Consider the following 15,598-nt stretch of genomic DNA (forward strand, 5'->3'; position numbering starts at 1 on the left):
CTTAAATAAAGATTGTTTTGAAGTATTGGTGCTTTCTAAAATGTTTGCATAACCTAGCAGGGAGATAAATCACACATGGAAAAGCATGGTTTTTTAAGCAGTCTTGTTCTTTTTAGTCCCATTGCATTTCTGCTAGAAAACACTGCCCATATGGGCTGAGTAGGACTTTGCTTTTGTAATTCCCCTTTCCTCAGTCAGTATCTCCCAACTGGAAAAAACGCAGGACTAACAAACCCCACAAAATTAGCTGTTCTCTTGGTTGCCCAATTTGAGACATTTCAGTGTTGGCTGATTTCCAAAAAGTGAGCGCTTTTTGCTTTCTGAAAAACTGGTTCTCAAATGCTGGGCAGAAAGGGCCAGACAGAACAGGTTTCCCATCAGCGCTCAGGCTGAGATCCACCTGCAGCACTTCAGAGTTTTGCACACCTGGCTGGGAAGCACATTTGTGGCCAAGCACAGCTCTCCACTGAAAGGCCATTAAACAAATTGGCAAGGAGTGAGTGAGAAGAAATCATAGCAACTGGTTGGGTATCATCCACAAATCCGTGTTGTTGAGATGCCCATGGCACTGCTGCTGTATTTGTTTGCATGTGGAATGAGCTAATAGTGTGGTGAATTCACACACAACCAAACTGTTCTTCAATCTGAATTTTACTTGACTGAAAATGCAGCTCTTCCATGTTTTGTCTCCAAACCAATATTTGACACCAGCTTTGCAACCACAAACATTTGTGTAAAACAATAATCTGCATTTCTAGTTCAGATATTCCCAAAGGTGAATTTCTGTATTCGTTCAAATTATTTAGAAAGGGAAATCTGTTTAATAAAATTACTATTCATTCATTACTGACTTTTCAAGGCTAGTCTTTTGATTAGTCACTGGCAACTGTGGATTCTCACTCAGCATTTGAAAGTAAAAAAGATTCATTTAAGATGTCTCAGCATTTGAGTAGAAAGAATGTCTATTTCTTTGAGGAAATCTTGACTTTAGTGTCTACAGTCACCATCAGAAAATTCTGATTATTAACAATGTGCATTTTCCTTTCTGTAGCAAAGAAGAAGCCTAAGAAAGAAGTAACTGTGGTGAGTACTGCTGGCCTCAAAGGAAGCCCCAGTTTTGCCAGCTCCATCATGCAATATGACCATAGGACCCTTTCTATGAATGGTGTCTGTTTTCCAAAGAGAGCATAAAAATGATAGGCAAGAAAATAATTGCTCTCAAGTGCAAACACTTCATTGTCCCAGCTGGCCTCTGTGTTTGGAAGCAACAAGGGTGTGAGGGATGTTCACCTGCGCTGGGGCTCCTTTGCTGCCCAAATGCTGTACGTGGGAAGTCAGACAGGCTGTGCCCACAACAATGACAGGGACACTCACTGCAGAGGTGGGACAAGTGCTCCAGCTTCACTGATGGCAGCAGTGCCCTGCTGAGACTCCACTGACCTGTGGAGCCAACTCTGATCCACCTGAGTGCAACCAGCAAGGTGTGCCAGCACACCCAAGCTGTGAAGAGTTCGGCCTTGATAAGCTGTTTGCAGCAAAATGTCATGGATGTTTCCACTGCTGGAGATGTTTCTTTGCTCCTGGGTCTCAGGGCTCCTTCCTTTTCACAGACATAATTGCATAAAGGCTACAAAACTGCATAAATAGACAGAATGCTCTCAGGCACATGGTGTGGCTCCTGGAGTGATCCTTTGCAGGTCCAGGAGCTGGACTGGGTCCTTGTGGGTCCCTTCTAACTCAGGATATTCTGTGAATCCGTGCAAGGCACTTTGATTAGTGAACTCCCTCTCCCCACATTTTTCAGAGAGGGGATTCCCAAGCCTACTCTGGGTGGAGGGGATCGTCTTGTGGTAACACACATGGAGGCATTTAGCACGTCAGAACTTATTAATTCTCCTTTAAATATCTAGTGAGGAAACCCTACACCACAAATGGCTCTTGTTGCCATTGGACTATGGTCCAATGTATTGCCATTGGACTGGTTTAAAAACAAACAGCCTAAAGGAATGCAATATACAAGCCACATAGATCCACCTCCATCCATGTAAATCACAATTTTCAAGTTACTGCTCCTCTTTCTGATTTAATTCACAGTTTTCATTTTTCATTTTGTGTTTCTTCACAGACAATGACAAAGCTAAACACTATCTTTGATGGAGAAGCCAGGGACCCAGGTAATAAAAAGCAATTAACAGAGGATATGAATATTAGGCTGGAAACAAACTGGATTAGTTGATTTAAATATGGCTTGACATATTTCTATTGGCTTTTCATATTTCTAGAATATACTTATAGCCCTTGAAAGCACACATCTGAGGGTCAGACTGTTCACAATTCCTCTGCTAAACTGGAATGCATGGATGTGGTATAGAAAGGTGGGAGGGGAGAAGGAATGTGTTGCAAGTCTCCTGCTCTGGTGCTGTCATAGCTACATGGTCTCACCCACCTTGTGTCTGGAGAATGGCCAGGAGGTAAATGTCACTGCAGAAGTGTTGCCTTCACCTCCTGAACTTCTCCCTGGAGAAGTGGGTGGGTGAGTTACTGGCTTCTGCACAAACCTCCTCCCTTACAGGAACAGTGTGCTGCTGCTGTTTATCCAAGGCTCAGGCACTGCTTGTTGGGGAGAAAAGGGAAGGCCATCAGCTGGCAACAGGTCCTGTGTCACCAGGCTCCTGGTGACATTACGTTAATTATGTGAACTCTGGGCATATCTGATTAACCAGCTGGGAAAAGCAAAAATAAGGTGAAAGCTACAAACCTCAGGATGAGCTTCTGGGGAGCTCATCCAGCTCCCTGAGTGACAGCCACTGCTCTGCAGCAGGGCTCATTCCAGGAAAAATGTTTTTGCTTTACTGAGGATTGATCTGGCTTACCTCATTCCCCTGAAACACAGCCCCTGCCTGAGCCCCTTACTTTGATTCTTGGCCTGGAATTAGGGTGCCCAGCCCTGTGCCTAATGGCTGCGAGCCCCAGCGTGTAGATGAGGGGCTGGTAAAACGTGACAATCAGACAAAATAAGTTTTTATAAAATAGATCTGAAAATAAGCCTGAAACAATAGGTCTAGAAATCATCCAGAAGAAGGCAGGCTTGTTTCAAGGCTTGGATTCATCTGGCCAATTTCCACCAAAGTGCCTGTAACTTGTGTTTCTTATTAGCTGGCTCAGAGCTGTTGGATGTGTTGAGCTAATGGGAAACACCAGGCATGGAGACTTCAGTACAATTTGGGCAAACAAGTGGGACCCTACTGTGCAATTAAGTCCATCCACAAGGCTGCTCAAGGCTGGTTTGATCCAGGTCCAAGCTCACCTGCTATTTATAAAGAGATCTGGAGGAATGGGCTCCGAAATCCCTGGTTTTCCCCTGTGTAACTGCATTTGTAATATATTAAACATGGGTAGTCTCTAGGCTGCTGCAAGAGCTGCTTTCTGGTCTTCTTGCAGGACAGCTGGGGCTCCCTTTCTCAACAAACCTGACCATACTTGGCTCCAGGATATCTGAGCCCATCCAAACATTCATCCAGAGCCACCGCATTTGTGTCATGCCTGACACAAACATTGAGTTCTAACACAGCTCTGTGGTGACAACAGGGAAACGTGTGCCCCCCACTCCTCCCCTCTCTTCTCCACAACTCATTGCAAACCCTAAAGGATCAAGGGCTGCTGCTTTGGAAATGAGATTTAATAATCCCCAGGACATCATCTGTTGAATATGATTAAGAGGGATGTTCAGAAGCTGTTCCCTGATCTAGGCTGCTTCAGCATGTCTGACTTGTAAGCAGACAGAAAAAATAACATATAAAGAGGTCCAGTTTCATCTTGAGTTGCTCAAATTGTGTTAATGTGTCACAAACCATTAATTCTGATACAAACTGCAACATTTAGAAACACGTAACCACTGTTTCTTTCCAAGCCTTAATGGTCTTTTGTTTGTCTTGTATTGTTTAATTACAGAAAGTGCCATTATAGCTTCTGATTCTCTTTGTAGCAAGATACAGTGAGTTAGACTGTGAGGGGGTCACACTGGACACACAGCAATTTTTTCACTTATCTCTAGGTAGCAATGAACTGAAGGAGAAAATATTTTGCTTTTAATGTTCAAGTAGAAATTACCCATAAAACCGAATAGAGACAGAAGTCTTTCTGACAATGAGAGATAGCCATGCGTGCTAAACAACACAAATTTAACCATATTTTATCTATATGAGAAAATCATGAAACACACAGTACTTTCACTCTACTAATGGCAAAATGGACAGCAAGCCTGGAAGAAAGCATTTTGTGTAAATGGAGAAGGAATGTGTGCAGCCAAGACTCTCTGGATCTCCAAATCCTGGGTCAGTACAGATGAGCTGACATGGTCTGGAAGATGTATGTGGCATGCTGTGTTCCTAAGCAGGGTTTGCTACCTCTGGTAGGCAACTCTACATGACAAAATAGGCACAGACATATACAATGGTCTTGCTCAGTATGGCTGAAGATAGAAGTTTTGTCCTTACAGATATGGATGTGTTTGTTACACTGCCCATGTTAACCCCTGGTAGCTGGAACTTGGATAAATTTGTAGGGTGATAAGAAATTGATTTCTTTTGGAGTAGGAATATTTAAATATCCCTGTTCTCCCTGGCAGCACAGCCAGCATCTCCTCTGAGCAGCCACTCTGATGCCCAGCTCCCCACAGAAAGGAGGATTTCCCTCTCAGGGCTGCCTCCCCAGCTCAGCTGAATTCCAAGGGCTTCACGTTTCCCATTTCAGTTCCATGCTGAGAACTGTCATGTCTTAATCTGATAAGGCAAACATTATTTTAATCTTTTGTCTTTTTGTTCTTTCAAGTTACTGGCAGAGTGTATGAGTTCAATACACGGTCGGGGGCCCGGAGGTGGAAGAAGAGCAATGAGCCCCTTCAGCCAGTGCAGGCTATGCAGGAAATGTCCAGTGCCACAGAAAACAGTGGCCAAGGGGTGGATGGAGCAGAGGCACCAAGCAAAAAAGAGCCTTCAGAGAAGAGGAAAGAGCTGACTGCAGCAACAAAACCAGCTGCCAAGCCCTCAGCAGGGCAATGAGAAACACCAGGCCAAGCTGGGCTGAGATTGCAGAAGAAAGAGGAGTCTGAGGATGGGGGCTTATCCTCACCAGCCCCTTAAGGCAGGAACTGACCTCCTCTCCCAAAATGAACTCTCCTTTTCTATTAGGCCAGAGTGCATGAGGCTCCAAGGCACCTCCCCACTGACACCTGATCTGAACAGCCAAAGAATCAGATGTGACTTTTCTCTCTCTCTCAGCTGTAAAACAAAAGGTGGCCATAAGGTCTGTAAACCAGACCCAAAGGCAGGATGAATCTGGATGCACCTTTGGCAGGTGCATGTAAGAGCAGGAGAGAAGAAGAGGACACAAAGCAGAGCCATGGACAGAAGCATTCAGTGCCCACTGCCTCCTACAGACACTGGTAGCTTCCCCCTAGAAAAGTCTGCACCTCTGGCAGGCATGGCCCCATCCTCTGCCTGCCTTTGGGAATGGCGGCACACACAGATGGGAATGCGGTCTCCTGTCCCTGCTGAGCAACCAGGTGAGTGAAAAGCACACCAGGGTAGAAATGTTTGCTGGTAGAAGATAAAAATATTTTCTCTTCATTCAGTATTTTATTTCAGCCCGTCCTTGCCCTCCCATCTTGCAGTAGAAAAGTCCATGGCTTGAAAGCAGTTCTGGAGTAGAGAAAACTCAAAGCTTCTTCTGGCATCTCAGGCTGTCAACACTTTCAGCTTATTTATCTTTTGTAACACTAAGAGCATTCAATATCTTCACCTTTGATATTTCCTCTGGCACATTTAATATTTTACAGGATCAAGTGGAATATACTCAAAAGAATAATGACAGTAAACACATGGGGTGAAATAATCTTTTCTGAGTGTGAGCATGTATAATGTAAGTGATGTCTGAAAACCTGATATAAAACAAACAAACCTGACAAGATTTTACAAAATTATTTTAATCTGAAGAAAAGTAATTATAAATGATGAGTTAATACTCCATGGCTTGTCTTGGCTTGTTTTCTTTACTGATTGCAAAAAGGTTTTTGACAGCAAGGGACTGATATCAGGTGGTAAAAGAAAATTTTGGTTTAAGTTGAGCAGTGGCAGTCAATGAAGATTACATTCAGTCTCTCACATACATTGTTTTTGTCATGCAATGAAGGACCTGGATGGAGAAATCCACAGTGAAATCACTCCTACACTTCACAAAATCACCTGTCATGGTGCTGTAACTCTTTGCTGTGCTCCAAAGGAGTGGCTTGGCTCAGGAGGAACTTCCCTAACAAACACAAATCATCTTCAGTCAAATGTTGTTGCATTTCACAATCAGAAACCCAGTGTGTAATGAACACCACAATGATACAGATAGGAAAGACTGATTTATACTCCCTGAGCACATTATCACTTCACTGTATCCATGGCAGTTGTCATAACATTGTTTGACCCTACAGCACCAACAAGGGCAGCCACACATTCAGGGCTCCAACCCATTATTATTTGCATTTTTTAGCTGGAAATGCAGCACATTCAGTTTCTATTCAGGTGGTTTTCCAGTGACATAAACTGCAGCAACTGGTAGTGCTGCTGTAACTCTGATCTTCCTAGCACTCTGACACCAACCTATCCATATGCACACCTGGCATCTCCAGACATTAGATTTTATTACCTGAAGAAGTTAACTGCATTATTTCCATGATAGGAAGACACACGGGGTTTTGTATTTACTTTCCCGAACATTTCTCTAGGGCAACTGCTTTTCTTCCTTGATTATTCTAGCTCTACTTCAGTGATTAAGAGATAAATACCTTTTTTTAAGGTGAGGGAGAGACAGGCTGTAGTTTCAGCCAGGAAACTGGCAAAGAGGCAGATGAATACTCATCTTTCTTTACTACTGCTCCTGCTGCTGAACTGCACAAACTTATTTCCTTTCTTCTTAGGGAAAAACCCCAACAGCAGCATAACCTGGCATCACAGCAGGCTCTGACTCCATGTATGCAAACACAATGTCATGGCCAACACTGCTGGTGCCATGGTCTCCCACAGCTGGGAAACAGCTGGGTGAAAAGCAACAGCTCTTGGAGTGGTGCTCTCATCTCTGGTCTCAGAACAGCTGACAGCTGAACTAAGAGCAGCCATGGATAGAAGAGATGTCAGATCCAAGCACTAACACTGCCCAGAATGCCTGCACCCAGTTGAGGTGGGTTTAGCTGGTGTGCTCAGCATTGCAGGGGCAGGGTTAAGCAAGGTAAAGCATCCTGTGAGTCCCATGCTGCTCCTGCAGGAGGAAACAAGAGTGCTGACCACAAAACACAGCTTCACCCTTCCTGGTGGGAAATGCTGATCTCCAGCTCCAAATCATTCTTCATCTTGGTCTTTCCTATAAAACCTTATTTTGGACATGCATAGGACTACTTCCCTTGCTTAGGATCTACAAACAAGATTTTACATGAGCAGTAGCTTAATGCTAAAGCAGCTGCCCCTACTACTGTAAGTGCTCCTTCCTGTGAAGGAATCAAGAATGAATTCCTGGTTTCACCAAGCCAAAGCACATCCATTCATGTCTCTGGCTTGTCTTTGGTAGGACAAAGCAGAGAAGGTAGAACTGGCTGACCGAGGTGTATGCTTGTTACTTATTGTATCAAACAATATGTGATAAGATACTTTGAATATAAAAGAAACATATATTTTTTTATAAAATAGAGATTGTGATACACTGTGCAGTACAGCTTTAAATGTTAGAAACCTCTTCTAATTGTCAGAGGAGCTTTTGTAAGTTTTTTTTATTCAAAAGTCTTTTGAGAACACAGTGTCTAGAGCTGCCACTAGATGGACTGAGAGCAAAGATTAAGTGCAGCTCTACACAATAAAAGCATTTGATTATTGGAACAATTAGCCAAGACCATGGGCCCTTTCCATCATTTGAAGCCTTCAGAGGTCAAGAACAGCTGCGGTGTGCTGTGGAGGGTCAGACTAGATGATGAGAACAGCCTCTCTAGTCTTCAACAGCTCTGTTAGTCCCTGTGAACACAAAGTGTGAACTTTAGTGTCATTTATTTTAGAGTGATGACATTGATAAGCTGAGACTAGAAGAGGAGGAAAGGCACGTGGTGGTTCAGGCAGACTGGCTGGGGGCAACAGTTCCTGACCTACAGCTGCCTATTACATGTTATGCAATAATTTTATCTGAAGTCTACAAAAATCAGTGTGAGTTCTGGCACAGCTTTTAATTGCTATGTCCCCACCTATGACACATCTCTGAAGTGCTTCCAGATCTGTGGATTGACATTGCTCTGAAAGTTTCAAGAGTGATTAGGAAAGAGCACAGGTCACTTTTCCTGGTGGGGTCTAATTCCCCCAGGCAGTTTATGTGTGATCATATTACTGGGGTTTTTGTGCTTTTCTCCAAAGGCTCTGCTTTCATGCTGATGTTATAAATACCACTTGTAACAAACATCAGAAGTCTCAGTTTCTGGCACTGTAACTTCATTTATATCAAGGAACATAAAAATGCTGATACTATATTTCTTCATGATCTGGAAGAGACCTACCACATGAGGACTACTTCAGCTGCAGAGACAGAGAAGTCTGCCCAGGAGGCTGCCACTTTGTGACAGCTCATAGGAGCAGGAGAGGGTGTTTGGATCCCCTCAGAGACAGGGGGTCAGACAAGGGAAGCAATCCTTCTCCTCCTGAGCAAAGAATCTGGCTGCTAGCTTATGTTATGAGAGCCAGATTGCAACACCATCATGTAACTAACATTCTTACAGCAAGCAGCCACAACTGCACACTGCACGTGCCAGCTGGTTGGGTGTCTGACACCCCCAGCCACAGCAGGAACTTTGCAAAGCTCCAGCTGAAAGGCTGAGCACAGGCTGGGCCCCACTGGGCTCCATCTGCACAGGCCTTGTCTGAACTAGTCCCTGCCAGCTCCCTGTGTTGTCACAGAGGGGAAAGAGACTCTGGGGGTGACTTATTAAAAAGCAGACATCTAGAATAGATCAGATGAGCTGTGCCCTGAAAGCAGCTCTTTCTGCATGCCTAGATCAGATATCAATGCCTACAGAGTGCACACAGAGGTAAATCAGCTGAGTCTCAGCCCAGGCTGTTCAGGTGAGGGCAGGTCTGTGCCACTGCACCAGTGCCTGAGGAGGCTGAAAGCGAGGGAAAAACTGAGCAGGGAGGTCAGCCAGGCTCTGCTGCTGCCTGCTCAGGTCCCAGGGGGAGATAGGGCACCAGCCACGCTTTGTCAGTGCTCCAAGGTCTGCTTTCAGGGACCTGTCTTGGGGCAATTCTGCATCTGGAAGCAGATGCCATGAGATGTGCATCACAGCAGCCCAGAAGAGAAGCATGGGCCTGGCCAGGAGATAAAAGAAGTCAAATACAAGCTTCAGTAAGTTTCTGCAGCAGGCTCTTTATTGAGTGAGAGACACACTTGCAAACAAAACAGATGAATGCCTCTGACCCTGAATTGTATTCAAGAACTGCAGTTCTTTGGTACCAAACTGTGGGTCAATAGATGCCTGGGATTTCAGCTGGTGAATTACATGGGCAAGGCACAGCTTGGTCTGGCCATGCAGTTGTGCTTCATTTTTGATTCCTGCTTGTGTGCACCAGCTGGGGCCATGCAGACTGGAGCAGCAGCTCTGTGTTTGCACAGGACTGGCCCCTCTGTGCCACCACTGCCTGCTGGGCAGCTGTGATAGCTTCCAGAGGGGCTGTTTGTATCCCATGCACATGAACCTCACTCAGGGAGGGTTTGCAGCCTGGTCCTGTGGGCAGCAGGGCTGATGGACCCACAAGCTGGTGTGTCTGCACAGTCAGCACATCTCTGGGCACAGCACCCTGAGAGGGGGCAGGGTGGAAGGACAAAGAGCTGCTGGAGAGAGTGCAGCAAAGATCAAAGACAGTGAGGGGTCTGGAGCATCTCTCTTATGAGGAGAGACTGCAGGCACTGGGCCTGCTTAACCTAGAGAAGACTGAGAGGGGATGTCAACATAAGCATCTCAATGATGCCAAGAGGCTGTGCCAGACACTTTTCAGTGGTGCCAGTGACAGGATGAGGAGCAATGGCCATAAAAGTGAAACACAAGAAGAACCACAAGGAAGAACTTTATTATGTTGGGGGCGGGAACACTGGAACAGCTGCCCAGGGCTGTCATGGAGTCTCCCTCTCCAGAGATATTCAAGACCCACCTGGACATGTTCCTGTGTAACCTGATTTTGGTGATCCTGCCTTGGCAAGGGGGTTGGACTAGATGTTCTCCAACAGTCCCTTCCAACGCTATTTTTGCTGTAAAAACAGGAGCATCCCGGCCCTATCAGCCCCAGACAGAGGAGAATCCCCAGCACCCCCTTCTCTGGCCTGGTCCCAGCTCCCTCCAGCCACTTCTCCTTTCCTGCAGGTACGGAAAGCGATGCAGAGAAGGGCTCTGTGCCAGCCGGTCAGCGGCTGCTCAGCTCAAACTCTCTTCAGGCGCTGCTGGCAGAGAGGGAGGCAGGGCATGGGCCGGCTTGAGGCGGGGAAGCGGGGGCGCGGCCTTGCCCCGGGGCAGCCCGGCTGTGGGGAGCCCGCAGCCCCGCTTCTGCTGCCTGGGTTCCCCTCTCCTGCTGCCTGGGCTCCCTCACCCTCCCCGGACTCCCTCAGCCCCTCCAGGCCCGGACTCCCCCTGACGGGAGCAGCCCCAGCGCTGCCCGGCCCCGCGGTGGCACCGCGCGCAGCGCCCGGCCGGGAGCGGCGGCACAGACCCCCGGCTCCTTCGGGCTCTGCCCGCACTCCCCCAGCTCCGCACGGGGCCCGAGCCCCGCAGGGTCGGCGGCTCAGAGGGTCAAGCAGAAAGAAAAGTGAATTGGAGAAAAACGAGCCCGACCGCCAGGCACCATAGCGATGCAGGCATATCCGGAAAGAGATGATCCCCTTACAGGATTTATCCGCTGCAGAGGCTCTGGGTGACTCCAGGAACGATCAAATGACCTATTTTCTGTTTGCTTTCAGCTCTTTCCTTTGCCACACTGAACTGAGCCCGTTCCTCGCTGTTTTAGCTGAGACAGGATGGGTACTCCTGTACTTCACCACCTACTCTTTTGGAGGCAGGGAAGGATGATCCGGCAGTTCTCTGCACAGCCATGGGCTCCAAAGCAAGGAGGAACCATATTCAATCCATTTTCACACTGAATTTCTAAATGCTCCTCCCTGCAACATCCAGCCTGATCACATCATCCCACTTCATGCAAGCAGAATAACCACACTGACACCTAGAGAGGAGGCTGAGGTTTCTCTGTTAACTACCAGCACCAGGGCTAGCTGTCTAATATGCTTTGAAATGCCCTTAGAGATGTGAAAGCTTGCAGCCTGTGGCAGAAACATCTATGAGATTAGACACCCCCAACATTTCAGGGGGAAAAAAAAAGCAGTTTAGAAATGTGACAGCATTCAAAAACTTCAAAATGGACACTAATTTCTGCCCGTGACTTTCTGCCGAAGGGTATTTCCGAGTCACTATAGCAAAACACAACAGTATTTGCTTGTTATGAAGTATTAAAAAGCAAGGACTAAAATCCATAAATGAAATCTCACCTATTCAGATGCTATCCAGCTATGAAAGTGGCCTTGTTCTGCCAATCAACTACCCCAAAAGCCTCCCCAGATATGTGAGCACCCCACTTCAGCCTGACCAGGGAGATCTGAGTCCCACCAATGTCTAACAGCAGCAAATCCAGCTCAGTGATACATAAACCTCAGTGAAGAATTTCCCAAACTACTTTGCCTGATGCCAGGATGTGTTTTGGCACCCCCCCCAACCCCACTGGTGCTGGAGGGGATGAGAGAGAAGGGGGAAGTGGGGAGAGCATTGGTGTCTGTCTGCACAGGGAGGGTGGTGTCCCTGGGACAACTCACCGACTGCAGGGCACCCTCCAGGACCAGCACAGCTGCAGCTTACCTCACACCCTTTTGTCCCCTCCCCACCCTGGTGCAGTGTGGGAGCCAGCTTGGATGATCAACAAAGAACTAGAATAACAGACATTTCAGGACAGCATTTTAGTGTAGCTCTGTAAGTCAGGACAGGGATTTCCTCATGCACAGCCAGTGCTGAATCACTACCATGCTCTTACATGCTCCTGAGGAGATCCTACCCCATCACTGAACCAGAAGCTTTTTCCACAGAGTTAAAAGGGCATGAACTTACCCTCTTAACACAATAAAGCAGCAGCCAGCCCCAGGGTGCCTCCAGCCAGAACTTGGCTGCAATCACTCTGCTGGCTCTCCTTGCATGAAAGAATCACTGTCCTTTCAGCTCTGTTAGCTGTAGGTCACGACAGGTGGTTGCAACTGAGTGGTAGCTCAAGAGATTAATCCAGAAGGGACTGATCCTTTCTGCCCATTTTGGGGCACCAGCACATATGCATGGCCAGTAAAACTCCTTCTCTCCAGCCTGGAGGCTTATTGCACTTGCTGTAAATCCATACAAGTAACTGCCCAGCTCAGGGAAAAATAAGTTCATGGTCTCTTGAAGAAGAAAACAGAGATCTTCCAAGTTTGCAGCAGTCCTGCTCTACTTCCAGCAAGGAAATGTTGAAAGCTCTGAAGGGCCCACATTTGCCGCGTAATAAACCAGACAGTCAGTAAAGTTCAAAATTAAATTACTTCCTTAATTAAGCGCTTTCAGGGCATCAGGACAAAAAGGAAATATAGGCCCTTTGGCTTTTTATTTTAGCAAAGCATTTCTCAAATTCATTTCTTGGTCTGTCTTCATTCTCGAGATGCTCTTCAAGGAGCTGAATGCAAAAGCCTCCTGTGCCTGCCAGTCCTTTCTCATTACTTTTGATGCACAGTCTCTGTGGAAACTAAAGCTAAAAATAATCATCCTTGTCTCCTCTACTAACGCATACTATTTTATTCTCTAACCATGACTGCTTGATCTACCTGCATTCATGATTTGCTAGGAAGAGACCTTCCCAGTACCATGCCAGTTTCTGTATGAGCCCTCTCCAGGGGTACTCCTGCTGTTGTGCCTGGGATCATTGCCTGCACACTGTCATAAAGATGCCTTGCATGCACAGTCACTACTGGGAACCTCTGAAAACCCCAAATTCAGCTCTGGGCTGCTGCAGCTTCAAGGACTCTATCCCCATTTTTCTCCTTTGCACTCATTATGAGAATATTGTGTCCTCTCTTCTTCTGCTGCTGACCAGGGATCTTTGCTGGTCAGCTCACAGTGAAATGTCCAGTTGAATTTCAGGCTGTTTCTGTGGTGTAAACAGGACCTGTTCTGGGGCAGTAGAAGCACATCATGTCAGTAAAGGGCCCAGAGCCAACAGTGGCCCTTCTGAAGAGAGGGAAAACTCCCAGTGCAAAACTCCTTGTGTAAGAGTAGGTCAAATTCAGTCTCAAGGCATCATAACTTCCTTTTGCTGCGTTGCAGACTAGGCTGTTGCATGGTACCAGAAAAAGATTTATTAGATAGCCAACATCTGTCCTTTATGGTTTGCCCAGTCTTTCTTTGCTGGACAGCAATCTTTATGTCGCTACAGGCAGAGACCTCAAGAAGCCACTAATGCCACCCAAATGCCAACTGAAAATCTGAGCAATATAAGAGAATCTACAGAAAAACTACCCCTGAGATCTTCCATGCTGCAGCCACCTCTCTGTGGAAGAAGAGATGTGCCATTCCAGTTCATAGATCAGGCACAATATAGAAATAAGTGTTCTCTAGCCATTTTAGAGTGATTATGAAATGAAACCTGAGTATACAATTCCTGTATTAATGTGGCTGTTGGGGGAGCAGCTAAAACATTTTGTTCCGCTAGAGCCAGTGTAAAAGCAGAAAATAATTTCTCTGATCTGAAAGCTGTTTAAAAAGAAAATACTACAAAGCTTGAAAAGGAGTAGAGTCTAGTGGCTCATAAAGGTAATAGTGAAATATAGCATTTTCAATTCAGAAAAAGGCAAAGAAAAGCCACAGAAGCACAAAGCAGGAGAATCCAGCAGAAGGATTAGCATGCACAGTGCAGCCATTCACCCCAGAGCAAAGGAGACCTCCAAGGGAACCTGATCATATTAAATGTGAAGCCAAAATTAGATGCTTGCAAAAGCAGATTGGGATGCAAAAATTAAAAATAGCTGCTGTATCTGCAGAAAGTAGTGGAGAATTGGATTTGAAGTCACCAGAGGAAGATGATTTAGGGGATGTCAAATATAAATGAGAAAATAAAAAGGAGCTAGGAAGATCAACATGTATAACAACAGACAGAATACCATCCCAAGGCGGGGCAGGTGCAGCATGTGAAATGACTGCTGCTTTACATGACAAGAAATAACCCAGGGGATTCAGCTACTGATCTTAGGCCACAGAAAGCAACAACTTTGGCTCTGAGTGCAGGCTACTTCAAACTTCAAGTTAAATGGAAACCAAACAGGTGAATTGATTAAAGCTCATGCTAATACCAGTTTTTGCTCAGATTGTGAGTTAAATATCAGCATAGAGCCTCCTCCATGACTGCATTAAGTCAAAAGGCTGCACAGACAATTAAGGAGGAAACACAGCTGGCAGCAGTAACATGAAGTCAACAAGCCAAGAAAAGACAGAGCAAGATTTATGAATTAATGAGGAGTTGCTCAATTGCTGACAGGATGTAATGGCAAGCACAAACCACTTTGCTGATAGGGCACAGGTACCTGCAAGCAGCAGGCACAATCTCCTGGCAGCAGCAGCAATCAATCAGATTCCATGGGCCTGATGGATTATGAGAGCCAGCTGTCCAAATACACCCCCACTGTTTGCAACAATCACTGATGTAGCAGAATGAGAGGGAACCTACTCAGAGAGCTAGACAGAAGAACACTCTTATAGAAGAATAAGAAGGATATTCTACTGAGTATTATGGGTTTTGTCCAGGAGGTAAGGGAAAAAAAAAAAAAGAGCCTGAGGAAGCATTCCTGTATCAGCCAAGCAGAACCCACAGTGAAACATTAACTGAAAACACGGATAACTGAGAATAAGATTTCCTCAAAGAAAGACTGAAAGAAAAACACGGTCAGGGTTGGTGCATATTTCCCTAGCCCCTAGGGTGCTTCTCCTGAAAAAAACGAGCAAACCTCTGACTGTATCCATGTGGCCACAAATTTTAAGGATGGCACAACACAGCTTTATCTTGCTGCCTTCCCCGAACTCAGAAAGAAGAATGAAAGATCCAGGCAGGAAGAGTGCTTTTGTGCAGGCAAAATTTTGGAGGTTACAAATAAAAATAAAAAGGAAAATTTGTAAAAACACAAGGCTAAAATTTTAATTTCTTCTTCCTGCTCTAAATAGATAGTGTCTGTAGGAAAGAAGTGTTTAGAAGGGTACACCTGGATTCACTTGACATGACAGAAAGGAATTGCACATTTAAATCAGTCTCTAAAATGCAACTAATATACAGAGACTAGATCTTAAACTTGAAGAAAATGCCCTCATTCCCTAATATTTAATGGATGGGGATGCACTCCAATCCTGTACCACTCTTTTAACTAATTATTCAGCTTAGTATTTCAGGGTGATTAAGCAGCAAATTCTTGCTTCTGACTCTGGTCTCTG

General features: G+C 45.7%; 1 long non-coding RNA gene across 1 annotated transcript in view; it reads right to left on the minus strand.

Annotated features, from left to right (window-relative positions):
- LOC113458704 (uncharacterized) overlaps positions 1-13,154 on the minus strand; it is a 31,369-nt gene extending 18,215 nt beyond the window's left edge. The window contains exon 1 of the long non-coding RNA XR_003379212.2: positions 12,212-13,154. This is a non-coding gene — a long non-coding RNA (uncharacterized LOC113458704). The remainder of the gene's footprint in view (positions 1-12,211) is intronic.
- Between the last annotated feature and the right edge of the window lie 2,444 nt (positions 13,155-15,598).

Source organism: Zonotrichia albicollis, chromosome 4 (assembly GCF_047830755.1).
Source record: "Zonotrichia albicollis isolate bZonAlb1 chromosome 4, bZonAlb1.hap1, whole genome shotgun sequence".
NCBI lineage: Eukaryota > Metazoa > Chordata > Aves > Passeriformes > Passerellidae > Zonotrichia > Zonotrichia albicollis.